Raw genomic sequence first — 12,086 nt, 5'->3', positions numbered from 1 at the left:
CCTCTTCTAAATTCCAAATACAAAGCAAAACTAGTACAAGAAAATAGCAAGTGGTTTTATAATCTCAGAATGAGGAAGACCTTCACAAACAAGACCTTCACAAACGAGACCACATAAAGATTAAAATTTCTGAGGCCTAAAACATACCAAAAACAAAGTTAAAAGACAAAGTATCCCTTTTAAAAAACATTACAACATATGACTGGTAAGAGGCATACAAAATAAATACACAGAGAAGCAATTCACAAAGAAAAAAAATTTAATGGCTAATCATTACTGATTAGGAAAATGTGAAATAACTAGGTATGTTTTTCATCCTTTGTACTCACAAAATTTTGGAAAGATTACCCAATGATGAGAGAGCACAGAGAAGAAGACACTCCCACCCATTACTGTGATGCATGTAAACTGATACAATCATCTTTAGAGGGCAATGTAGCAGTATCTATTAAAAAGTCAAACTCTCTGACCCTTTGACAAACTATTTGACCCAGCAGTTTTATCTCTAGTAAGAGCTATCAAAGTACCCATCAGAGTGTGGAGGGACATGTACATTCAAGGTGTTCCACACAGTGCTTTTTGTATTCATAAAAATTGGGCACAACATCAATGTTCATGAAGAGGGAGGGGAATGATCAAATAAATTATAAGACATCCAAGGTGTAGAGTTATTTCCAAGCTACTGCAATTAAAAAAAAAAAAAGGAAAAAAGGAGGTAGATCTAAATCTGCATATGGCTACCCACACGTAGTGTTGAATGAAAGAAGGGAGGTTATGAGAAAGAAAGGAGGTTATGAGAAAAAGCTTAACAGTGGTTTCCTGGAGGAGAGGAGGATAATGAGAGACTAGGAAAAGGTATAAGGGAACATTCTGGTTCCCTCATAAAGATCTCTATCTTGGTATGAATTTGAGATACACAGGTTGTGAATGTGTCGAAAGTCGGCAAATGTACACTTAAGAATGGTGCATTTCATGGTATGTAAATATACCTTTTAAAAAGCCCTATAAACCAACATTGAACTCTAGCTAATGATATGTAGGCTGAAGTGTCAAGGAGGGGGCAGAAGGAGGAAATGTACCTAATGTCTGCAATTTACTATGAAATGGATCCAAAAAAAAATAAAGTGGATTGACGATGGACAGAGAGATGGTTGAGCATGTTATGAAGTTTAATAAAATATTAGTTGTAGAATCTAGGTGATAGGTATTCAGATGTTACACCATAAAATTTTTTCAGCTCTTCTGTTTAAAATTTTCATAATTAAATGTTGCAGGGGAAAGCAAATTATAGAAAAGTTTGTATAACATGATTTTTTTTTTATTAAAAAAACATGTATTAGTAATTTCTATATATGTACAGGGGAAAAAAGTATAGAAGAAAACATACCCATCAAACTGTTAACATGAGTGGTTATCACTGGGCTGAGGAAGGATAGAGCAGTGCAAAGCAAGCTTTCACATCTCATGTATGGATTATGTGTTCTTCTAGGTTTATTAATAAAGATATGTATTTCTAAATTCTTTTCAACCAACTGAAAAATAAAGATTGCCTAGGGGTTCTGATTAGACACTACAACCTTGTATACAAGATGTTTCATTTAAGCTCTCTTTATCGCTACATTTATTAACCTAATATTAAGTGCGTTTAAAGTTAATATTTTTTAAAATGCAGTGTAGAAGCATCAGCTGTAAAGCCACATCAGATTTGTGTTTCTGAAATTTGTATTACTTACAGATTATTTCTCTCTATGGAAAAAGAAATTTCTTATTTAAGAAATATCTAGTTAAAATTTAATATGAAAAAATTTAAATAAACATAATGTAACTACAATTAACTTTTTTTGCAAATGGATAACTGTTAAATGCATCTAAAAATAAGACTTTAAGGATACTATGCCACATAATACAGAAACATATTCCCATGTAAAATTAAATGTAGACTTACCACTTGCAAATTCACCAAGATGTGTTGTAATTTTTCTGGTGCTTGCATTTAGAGGTTTTATCTTGATTCATTCCTTTTTTAGTTACATCCCAGCAAATGGATCTCTCCTCAATAACAGTTCTCCATGAGAATCTATTAATGGTTTAACAAATAATGATCTCTTACAAAGATAAAAATTGTAAGCTGCTAAATATTCTGTGAAAATGTCAATTACAAAAGTTTTAAATTCAAAAATAAGATGACTCAACTCCACCTGATTTTGTGTTTTCATATCCTACCCCATCCCCCCCAAATCTGCATTTGATTACCATTGTACAGGAAAGTTCTCTCTTTTGAAACCACCCAGTTCCCATAAAATCAAATTAGTATTGTATGTCCAACATTTGGGCTTCATCAAACTTCCTGACCACAAATCACAAAATGACAATAGATTCTGAGATCACTGATGAGACAAAATGCAATGTAATGTCTATCAAGATGTGAGGCTGGAACTATCCCATCACAATTGATAAACATAAACTAAAGAGTTTAAAATAGAAGCAAGTTTTAGTTTAAAATATTTTAAGAAAAAAAGCTATCCTCCTGTAATGAACCATTAAGAGAATCAACCATAAAAGTTAGTTTCTACAGTCCAAGCTTAAACAATAATAAAGAGTTCTAGATAACATATATACAGTGATTATGTATTTTATTAATTCACTTAGCATCTACTGACTATATACTATGCTTTTGCACAGGATACAGATAAAAAAGAGATGAGCCCCATCCTCAGTGAAGACAGACTAGTAAACAGACCAGATCAATACCTTTGTAAGACAAGGTGAGATAGAGGGCAAGATGGCAGGAATGCATCTCATATAGTAAGGGTATTAGCTCATGGAACTTTTTTCAGTTATGGGAATATTTACGTGCATACTAGGTTGTAGTACAAAAGGTATTTCCTATGGTGAGTTGCCATCAGGAAAAGGTTTCTGGAGAGAGTGAAACCTGTGAGTTAGCTAGTCAAAGAATGAGGCTCTTCTGAACAAGGGAGCGAAATATGCAAAAGTATAGAAGCAGGCAGAGAAAACCTAAGTAAACTGAAATTACTAGAGTCATTGCATATGGAAGAATGGGGTAAAACATGTTTAACCTTTCGAACACACTCACCTCTAAGAAATATATTTCGTAACATTACCAGTACACACAGAAATACATGATATGAGAATGTTCTATACTCATTAAATGAAATATATAATTGAAAAAGTTTAATGAAATATTTGCCCTTACTACATGTGATGTACTCTGATACTGTTATTCTATTTTACCCTAGTTCATTTTATAAATTTTTTTTTTAATTTTTTTTTTTTTTAAGATTTTATTTATTTGCGAGAGAGACAATGAGAGACAGAGAGCATGAGAGGGAGGAGGGTCAGAGGGAGAAGCAGACTCCCTGCTGAGCAGGGAGCCCGATGTGGGACTCGATCCTGGGACTCCAGGATCATGACCTGAGCCGAAGGCAGTCGCTTAACCAACTGAGCCACCCAGGCGCCCTACCCTAGTTCATTTTAATAAAAATATATAATGTTGGTCATAGCCCACTAAAGGGATTCCATAACCCACAACAAAAGAGTAATCTAAGAGGGAAAAACACTGTTAAACCATGCTAATGAGTTTGGACTTTGCACTGAACACAGTGGAAAACCACTGCAGGATTTTAGGCGGAAGAATGCCATGATGAAGTTCACATTTTGGAAAGAACAGCAATACTATGAAGGATGGACTTGGTGGATGGATAAAGCTCCAAAACGGACTACATAAAATAAGCTAGGCTTACTGGTTACCCAGGTGAGAAATGAGGGCATGTGGGAAGACCAAAACAGTAGTGACTTGTAGTGTGGAGGAGCAGGGGTAAAGAAGGAATACTTAGGACAGGAGACATACTGGAAAGGGGCAGATTAAGAATTTAACGAGTAAAATTGACAGGACTTGGTGATCAATTGGAAGCAAAGGGCAGACTGTAGGTTTTTTGGCTTAGGGACTACATGAAGGGTGGTACCATTCTCCAAGACAGGAAATGAAGGACAAGTTACGAGTTTCTTAAGCATACTGTTTACCATAGCAAAAGGAAAGTTTTACACACTAAGGATGTGAGAAATGTATCAAAATCCTTAGCATTACATTTCCATTCCCCTTATAGACTTTTTTAATTGGATTTTCTCCCAGCGTCAATTTTTCTATGGCCATGATTGTTAGATTGTCAAATGTGATTTGTTTCACTTTCTAAGCTAATTTACAGTGCTTTCCTTGCCCGCACCTTTGATTTCTTAGGGACAAAATATGGAATGACAAAGTACAGGAGCTGCTACTCTAATAGCAAATGAATGAATTCATCTTCTAGACAAAATCGCAAGCAGAATTAAATGCAGTACAGCAAAATGTCTGAGACGGCCAAAGTCAATAATCTGCTATGGCGAGGACTCCAGGGTGGCTTCCTAATGTCTCAGCAAAACAGTACTTCCTGTCAGTGTTATTAGGTAACAGCCCAAGTCAAACGTCTATGAGTCAAACCCCGGTCACTCACTGGCTTGGACTCAAGGAAAACTCCTACTTTACATTTTCAGTTATTACAGCTACACTGAAGCATAGCATTTACAACGGGATGCCCATTTTATCAAATTCAGCAGCATCACCAACATCATGGAATCAAATCTCACCCATGAGGTACGGAAACAATGCTAGGCTTAAAATTCCATGTAAATTTGGGATAACGAAGAATATCCAAAGTTTTATAACTATAAAAGGTCATAAAGTCATTAAATATTTTTAACATTATGTCTGAAAGAATATAATCAACAATTCACAGAGCAAACCAAAAAAAAAAAAAAATTTCCACAGAAAGTTCCCAAAAGAAAACGGTTAATATACGGATATATAAAATTTAAACTTATAATTGCACCTTAAAATGAAGTTACAACTATATACTTTTAAACATATTTAAACTTCTGATGTTATCTACTCTGAAAATTGGCCAAGATAAATAATTCTACCTAAAATACCAAGCTACAGGGGCACCTGGGTGGCTCAGATGATTAGGCAGCTGACTCTTGATTTCGGCTCAGGTCATGATCTCAGGTTCCTGGGATAGGTCCTGAATCAGGCTCCACACTCTCTTTGCCCCTCCCCTTGCTCCTGCTCTCTCTCTCTCTCAAATAAATAATCATTTAAATATATATGTGTGTGTGTATATATATATAAAGATTAAAAAATATATCAGGCTATAGCTGTCTCTAATAATTAGCCAAGGGGGTAGTTCAATTTTTAAAATATCACATAGGTATTCAGTTTATTTCAACAGAGTAGGAAATTAATCTTGTGGGGATATGAAAAAGAGAGCCACATTCAAATTATGACACAGCCTCCAAGCTGCCGTTTCTTTTCAAGCTTCCGTTTAGCCATCTGTAAAATGGTGATAAAAATAACTCCTGGAATTGTTGTCATGCTTAAATGAGAAACTGCCTGACAAATGAAAAGCAACTCCCAAAATAGTAACTTTAAAGGGGAGTGGGGGACAGGAGAGGAAGAGAGACAAAGGTAAGTTTTACTTCTAATCCTGCAAACTCCAGAATCAAACAGTGTTTCTGGGTCCCTACCTTTAAAGTCGTGATACAATCTAACCATACCCCAGCTCTACTTCCTCTAACACTAAAGTCTGAGAACACTTGTCAGGGATGAGAAACCTCCCACAGCCCAGCCTTTCAGCTGCTATCATACTATGAGCACAGAGGGAAGTTTTATTTGCACGTGTTGGCATGGGGTCTCTTCAAGCAGAAAACTGAAAATAGAGATTTGATCTAAAATAGACGGACTGAACTAAAACCTGTAAACCAAAATCTTTCAAGGAAAAGCAGAAGGGCTGGTAAGTGAAGGACTAAAACACAGTTGCGAGCAAATCAGGACCAGATTTCAGAAGCTAATGAAGAATGCACAATCAAAGTAGGGAATTTTGACTCAATGCTGAGGTCTCCAGGAAGACTTTGTGAAAATGTGGGTGGGCAAAGTGTCAAAGGAGAACATACTTGCACCATCAGTGGTTTCAAGAACCCACTTCTAGAACAAGCCCTTAAATCACTACCTTCTAGGCAAAACTGAACATAAGACATTGCTCTTCTGTGTACCTGCTTCATGAGTGAAAAATAAATGTAAATTAATACCTCTATTAAAAATATTGCACTGCAGTGACACACCTCATTGGAATTCCCTAACAGAAAATAAAAATAGCTTGGAAGGTGTGGGATGGTATGAATTAAAGATACCAAATCCTGCTTCAGTCAGTATAAAGTGTCTACGTTGGAATCTTCACTGAGGAAGGCAGGGATGTTGTGGGAGAGAGTCAGGAAAGGCGAGAAGAACTAAAGTTGAATGTAGAGTAGGGACAGAAGGCAACAGATAACCTTTGCTTCAAACACAGCACAAGAAAAAACCTTCAGATAAAGTAAAAGCCAGAAATGAAGAGGCTCTGGCGTTTCCTGGCCATGAAACTGACATGTTCTTCCAAAGGGAAAGGGAAACCAGCTACCTACCTCTAGTACCCACTCCACCAAGACAAACTGAAAAAAAAAAAAACAAAATACTAAATCAGATTTCCTTCACACCAGGCTTTACCAAAGCAGGCACAGTTTAAGAACAATAATACTGAAAGAAATCATCACTCCGTCTTGCTTGAAGCTGAAAATCCTACAGGAGGTAAAGTTATTCATTCCATAATTATGGATAAAAGGCTTAAAATCAGAAGCCTGGCTGAGATCACACCCGAGCATGTTAAAGTTAGAACTAACATAAAACTAATCAGCGAGTGGCAAAATACTCATTTTTACCTAACCTGCCCTTTTGTGGAAGCGGCAACAGGTAGATGAAGAGAGCAGATACCCAGTCAGCCCCTTAAATGGGATGAGGTAAATCTACCTCCGAGGTAAAGCACAGGGCAAGAGGAGGCCTCAAAGGCAGAAGAAAAACTTTGAAAATGTCACGTCTTTTCCCTAGGGTACATCAAAAGAGGGAAGTAAAGAAACTATCACCCTAAGATATTTCTGGCGAGGTAGCTACCGATGAGAGCAGTGCTACTTCACACCTGTGAATAACTAGGTTTATTCAATTTACCAATGATTCTTTTTTTTATTTTATTATGTTAATCACCATACATTACATAAATTTACCAATGATTCTTAACCAAAAAAATCACTATGCTGACAATAAAGAGGGTTTTTTCCATTTATTCTTGTCTCTTACCTGTATTTTTCACTGATACAAAATAGTTCAAACATTTTTCAGCTTTAATAAGAGCTATAAGTGCACTGATTATTCTACTAGATGTTAAAATGCCATTTATATTTAGTGCACTTGAAAAATTGAATCTGAGCCCTAATGTTTTACTGAAGCAATATAAAATTCCTTCATGCCTTAATATGAAAGTAAAACTCAGCTTTAGGAAAAACTCCCTGGTAATAAAGATAGATTTTCTTCTGCCTTCCCTGTTATACCTGTTAATACTGACACTACCATTATGTAGCCTTCTACGCTGAAAAAGATTGCATTGACTCACACTCAATTACAATCCCAGAAAAAAACCTCCGTGGAGGCAATACTAGACTTCTCAATTAGTTTCTTCACTAATACAGGGCATGATTTTATCCATGCACTTTTCCACAGGTTCTGAATCAGTCCCTATGAATTAAAGAAATCAGGCAGTGGGCAAATAAGTAAAAATTTTATGATTCACACTGATCACTCCGTCTTTAGAATCTACCTGTTAAGCTGATGGTTACATGTATGCATTTACCTACATTTGTATTAAATAAAACACCCCAGAGATAGGTAGGCAGTGTGACACGGTTACCATCATTTTATTTAAAATATGCTCTATTTCTTTTATTCCAACTACAGCTTCTAAAGTATTTTACATTTAACAGAAATCACCACCATTTGAAGGGACCTAATTATGATCCCATTGGTTTACATCCAAAATGAGGAATTCAAAATGAGGGATTCTACACCAAATACTATTCCAAAAGTATAGAAATACACCTTTTTTAGTTATATTTTGATATAATTTTCCTAACACTTCTTCAGGTATATGTTTAAAATGTACTCTTAACATGTTAAAGGGTTTTAAATTACAAACGTAGCATATGCCAAATAGGTATGGAATAGCTAAAATGAGCCTTAAAGAATTTAGCCTAACTCCTTAGTTGTATAGATGAGAAAACAGGGTGGATCACTGACCTATCCATGACCCTACAGCTAGATTGTGACAGCAGTGGGACTAGAATCTAGTTTTTCTTTCCACTACACTAAATCTCATTTGGTTCTTTCTTTCCAATTGATTTCTCACCTCATCTCTTCCTCAAAAATCTTTTTGCCATTAAGAGGTTGAACAACTAAAGCAACATAAAACACTGCTCTGGATTTTATCTGTAAAATAAGTAAAATCTAAAGAAATGGGAGGATTTAACAAGACATTGCATAAAAAGCCAAGGAAGGCACATACCAAGCCGTCATCAAATAACTATTATTGTTCGTTATTATTATTTTTACAAGGAAGGTAGTGTTTTTTTTTTAAGGATACATACATATTAGCATCCTAGGCTGAGGATCCATCTGACACATCACCTTTTTTAACTTGCGCTTAATTATCCTCAGTCGTCTTTTAGGCTGTAACTTTACACTATGATTTATGACCCACCCACAATGACCTTAATTTTTTTTTTCCTCTTGTATTTTATGGACTGCTATAACTGCAATATTTTCGAGTAATAACCGGTCAGGTTCTCTCGGCCCTAGAGATACAGACATCCTCCACTGACTCACAAGGGATTTTAAAATGTGACCCAAATATAGCTTGAGAAACCACAACTTTAAATGGACTCTCCACTTAAAATCCAGCAACCTATTTATTATAGTAAATGGTAACAAGTGCAAACTGCTGCCATCCATAAGCCATTTTCTCAGAATCACTCTTGGATCCGGGCGGAGGGAGGCAGAAGGTCAATAAGGGAGCAAACTCTTTCTGCTCCTGCTAGTCCTCTGCAGCCTCGCGCCGGTGATCTGGAAATGAATGAAAGGCGGCGATAACAGAGATAAACCCGGGATCCCTGCGCAGGTCTCCGGGCGGGGCTGCAGAGAGGAAAACTGTAGTTCACAGGCGAGAAACTCAGGGCACAGATTTAATCAATTAAAAAGCAAAAGCAAAAAAACCCACCCCAAATCACCTCGGCTAGAGCAGGAACCCACCCCCACCCCCACTCCCAGTTCTGGAAGGGGGAGCTGGCGGGCTGCGGCGGCTGCTCTGAGACCCGCCGGGCCCCGGGCGAGCCGGATTCGGAGCGGGAGCGGGGGCGGGCGGGTGGAGTGGGGGGCGCAGGTGCCGGGGGCAGGTGCGGGGAGGGGCAGGGCGCGGGGCGGCAGCGCGGCCAGGTGAGGGCGGCGGGAGGCGGGCGCCGGGCAGCGGCGGCGGGGGCCCGGCGGGGCGGGGGCCGGAGGGGGGGTGGTGGGGGCGGCCGCGTCGGCCCCGCGCCTGCACACACTCACCGGCACCGGCAGGCTCGCCTCTCGCCGCCGCTGCTCTCGCGGCCGCCAGCCGCTCTTCCCCCTCCTCCTCCGGCTCCGGCGCCGCCGTCGCCCAGGCCGGGCCGCGCTCCCCTTCCGCTTCCGGGAGCCGGAGCGCCGGGGCCGGCGGGGTGGGTGTGCGCCCGCCCGCGCGCCGGAGCCACCGGCCGCCGCCGTCTCCGCTCGGCTCCCGGGAGCCGCGATGGGAGCCGCCGAGGGCCGAAAGAGCAGAAATCGCGCCGCGGGCGGGAGGAGATGCGCCGCGGCCCGAGGCCGCGTGCGGCGCGGGCCCGCCGTCACCGGAACACTCGTACCTGACGCACCTCGGCGCCTCCGCCCTCCCGCGCTGCCACCTTCCCAGCTGTGCCCGGGCCGTCCTTCTCTGTCCCCACACCCTCACCGTCCCGCTCTCTGGGGGACCGCAGAGGGGCCTTCCCGTGAGGACTGCAAGTATCCCTCTTCCTTCAGGGATAATGGCCAGCAGGCCTCTGTCTTCCGCTAACGCGTTCTGGATGTTCCGTGGTACCTTGTTTCCAAGTGCGCCCGCGGCATCTGCATCCTCTGGGAACGTGTTAGAAATGCACCACCTCAGATCTGCTGAATCAGTATCTGCATTTTAACAAGATCTCCAGGTGATTCCTACATGGGCACCTTAAATATTGAAAGGCACTGGATTCTACTGCGTGGTCTTGCCTCTTCAGACCCTCTATGCGCCAAGAGCCAGAGTCGCCCCGGCCATCTGAGATGTTGCCTAGGCCTGTCGGCAACCTCAATGCATACCCAAACAAGCTTTACTCCGTCCTTCAGGAGACAACCAAAAGTCGTCAGCTTTCCCATCCCTGCAACCTAGGAAAAATAAGTTGACTCAACATTGTAAATAATCCACCTCCCGGCGTAAGTTGGTATCTTACTAAACAGCGGAGACATACTAAAACTCCCCTCTCTTCTCTCACCTAACCCGAACAGTACTTTGGACACAGTACTACAGTGTTTGGAGTCGTGTAGCGCTAAATCTTGGCGCCTGTATGCCACGGGAGGAGATAATGTGTGGATGGAAGAATAGTACTTGATGCATAAAATCTGAACTTATAGGATGGCATTGAAAGCCCTTCACATACTTGTCTCTACTTACCTCTCCAGTCTTAGCTCAAATGAACTTGGTTCGTTTACCCTTCCTAGGATGCCCTTCGTCTTCCTCTCTGATGATCTTTACCCAAACTTGGGAGTCAGTTCAAATCCTGCCAGCCCAGAGTACTCTCCCACCACCGTACTTATATCACACACATGAAGCTTATTTTGGACCCATATGTTACCTTGTATTGCTAGGTATTTTTAAACATGTTGTGTTCCGATTTATGAATCAATTACAAACACCTTAGGACCTTAAAGACCTACATCAGTGATTATCATAGTCCTCACACCAGCAGCATCAACATCCCCTGGGAACTAGTGAGAGATCCACATTCTCCAGCTCCATCCCAGATCTACTGTATTAGAAACTTCAGGGGTGAAGCCCGGCAGTCAGTGTTTTAACAAGCCTTCCAGGTGATTCTAATGCACACTCAAGTTTTAGAGCTACTGACCTGAAATATTGTCTTTTACCCCCAACGGAATTCAATGATTGGGATTGATTTGACTATATGCAAGTTTTATTGCCTTTCAGATTAAGAAATCAGCTCCTCCATTTATGCATAACTAGGTTGGGAGGCTGTGACAATTGCTTTTGAAAGAATTGTCTTTGGTTTTCATAATGCATTTTATGTAGTAGGATCTTTGTAACTTGGTTTGTTTGAAAAGAAAGAAATAAAGGGGCCCCTGCTTCTGACTCTTGGTTTTGGCTCAGGTCATGATCTCGAGGTTGTAGGATTGAGCCCCATGTCCGGCTCTGTGCTCAGTGCAGAGTGCTTCAGATTCTCTCGCCCTCTCCTTCTCATTCACTCGCTCTCAAATAAATAAATAAAATCTTAGAAAGAGAGAACGAGAAAGGGAAGAGAAGAAGGAAAGAAAGAATACAGGGGTGCCTGGGTGGCTCAGTCCTTTAAGTGTCAGACTCGATTTCTGCTCGGGTCATAATCTCGAGGTTGTGGGATGGAGCCCCATGTCTGGCTCAGTGCAGAGTATGCTTGAGATTCTTTCTCTCCCTCTGCCCTTCTCCCCACTCACGTTTTCTCTCTCTCTCAAATAAATAAACTGAAGGAGGGAGGGAGGGAGGAAAGGAAGGGAGGAAAAGGAAAAGAAGGAAGGGAGGAAGGAAATATAACTTGTCACTTTGGGCATAGGAGAAACGTGGAGTTTTACTTCCAAAATTTGAGTACCTGAATTGCATATTATTTTGCTCTCTTTTAGTATACTATTGTGAGAAGGAATAATTTTTTGGCAAATGATTTCAACAAGTACCAAAATGAGAATTAGTTGAGTGGCACGTGAATGCTGTGACAATTGGAAGTATAGTATTTTTCATGCACTTTGTCATGCGTTAACCTGTCTCTTATCAGCCAAGCCCATTTCACAGAGAATGTTCTAAATAAGACGTGGAAGGAGAGAAGTGGCAGGAAAA

At 40.4% G+C, this 12,086-nt stretch overlaps 1 protein-coding gene across 12 annotated transcripts in view; it reads right to left on the bottom strand.

The window, feature by feature from the left end:
* ZDHHC21 (zinc finger DHHC-type palmitoyltransferase 21) overlaps positions 1-11,462 on the bottom strand; it is a 64,489-nt gene extending 53,027 nt beyond the window's left edge. For 9 of the 12 annotated variants that reach the window (XM_032392277.1, XM_032392282.1, XM_032392287.1 and 6 more), the window contains exons 1-2: positions 9,512-9,837; positions 1,946-2,077 (exon numbers count right to left, since the gene is read on the bottom strand). The gene's annotated coding sequence lies outside the window, so the exon portion shown is untranslated. The other 3 variants (XM_032392281.1, XM_032392278.1, XM_032392280.1) reach the window with 3 other exon arrangements.
* Between the last annotated feature and the right edge of the window lie 624 nt (positions 11,463-12,086).

Source organism: Phoca vitulina, unplaced genomic scaffold (genome assembly GCF_004348235.1).
Source record: "Phoca vitulina isolate PV1807 unplaced genomic scaffold, GSC_HSeal_1.0 scaffold67, whole genome shotgun sequence".
Classification (NCBI taxonomy): Eukaryota; Metazoa; Chordata; class Mammalia; order Carnivora; family Phocidae; genus Phoca; species Phoca vitulina.
The sequence above is the reverse complement of the archived record's forward strand: the minus strand, read 5'-3'. Positions and strand labels throughout refer to the sequence as shown.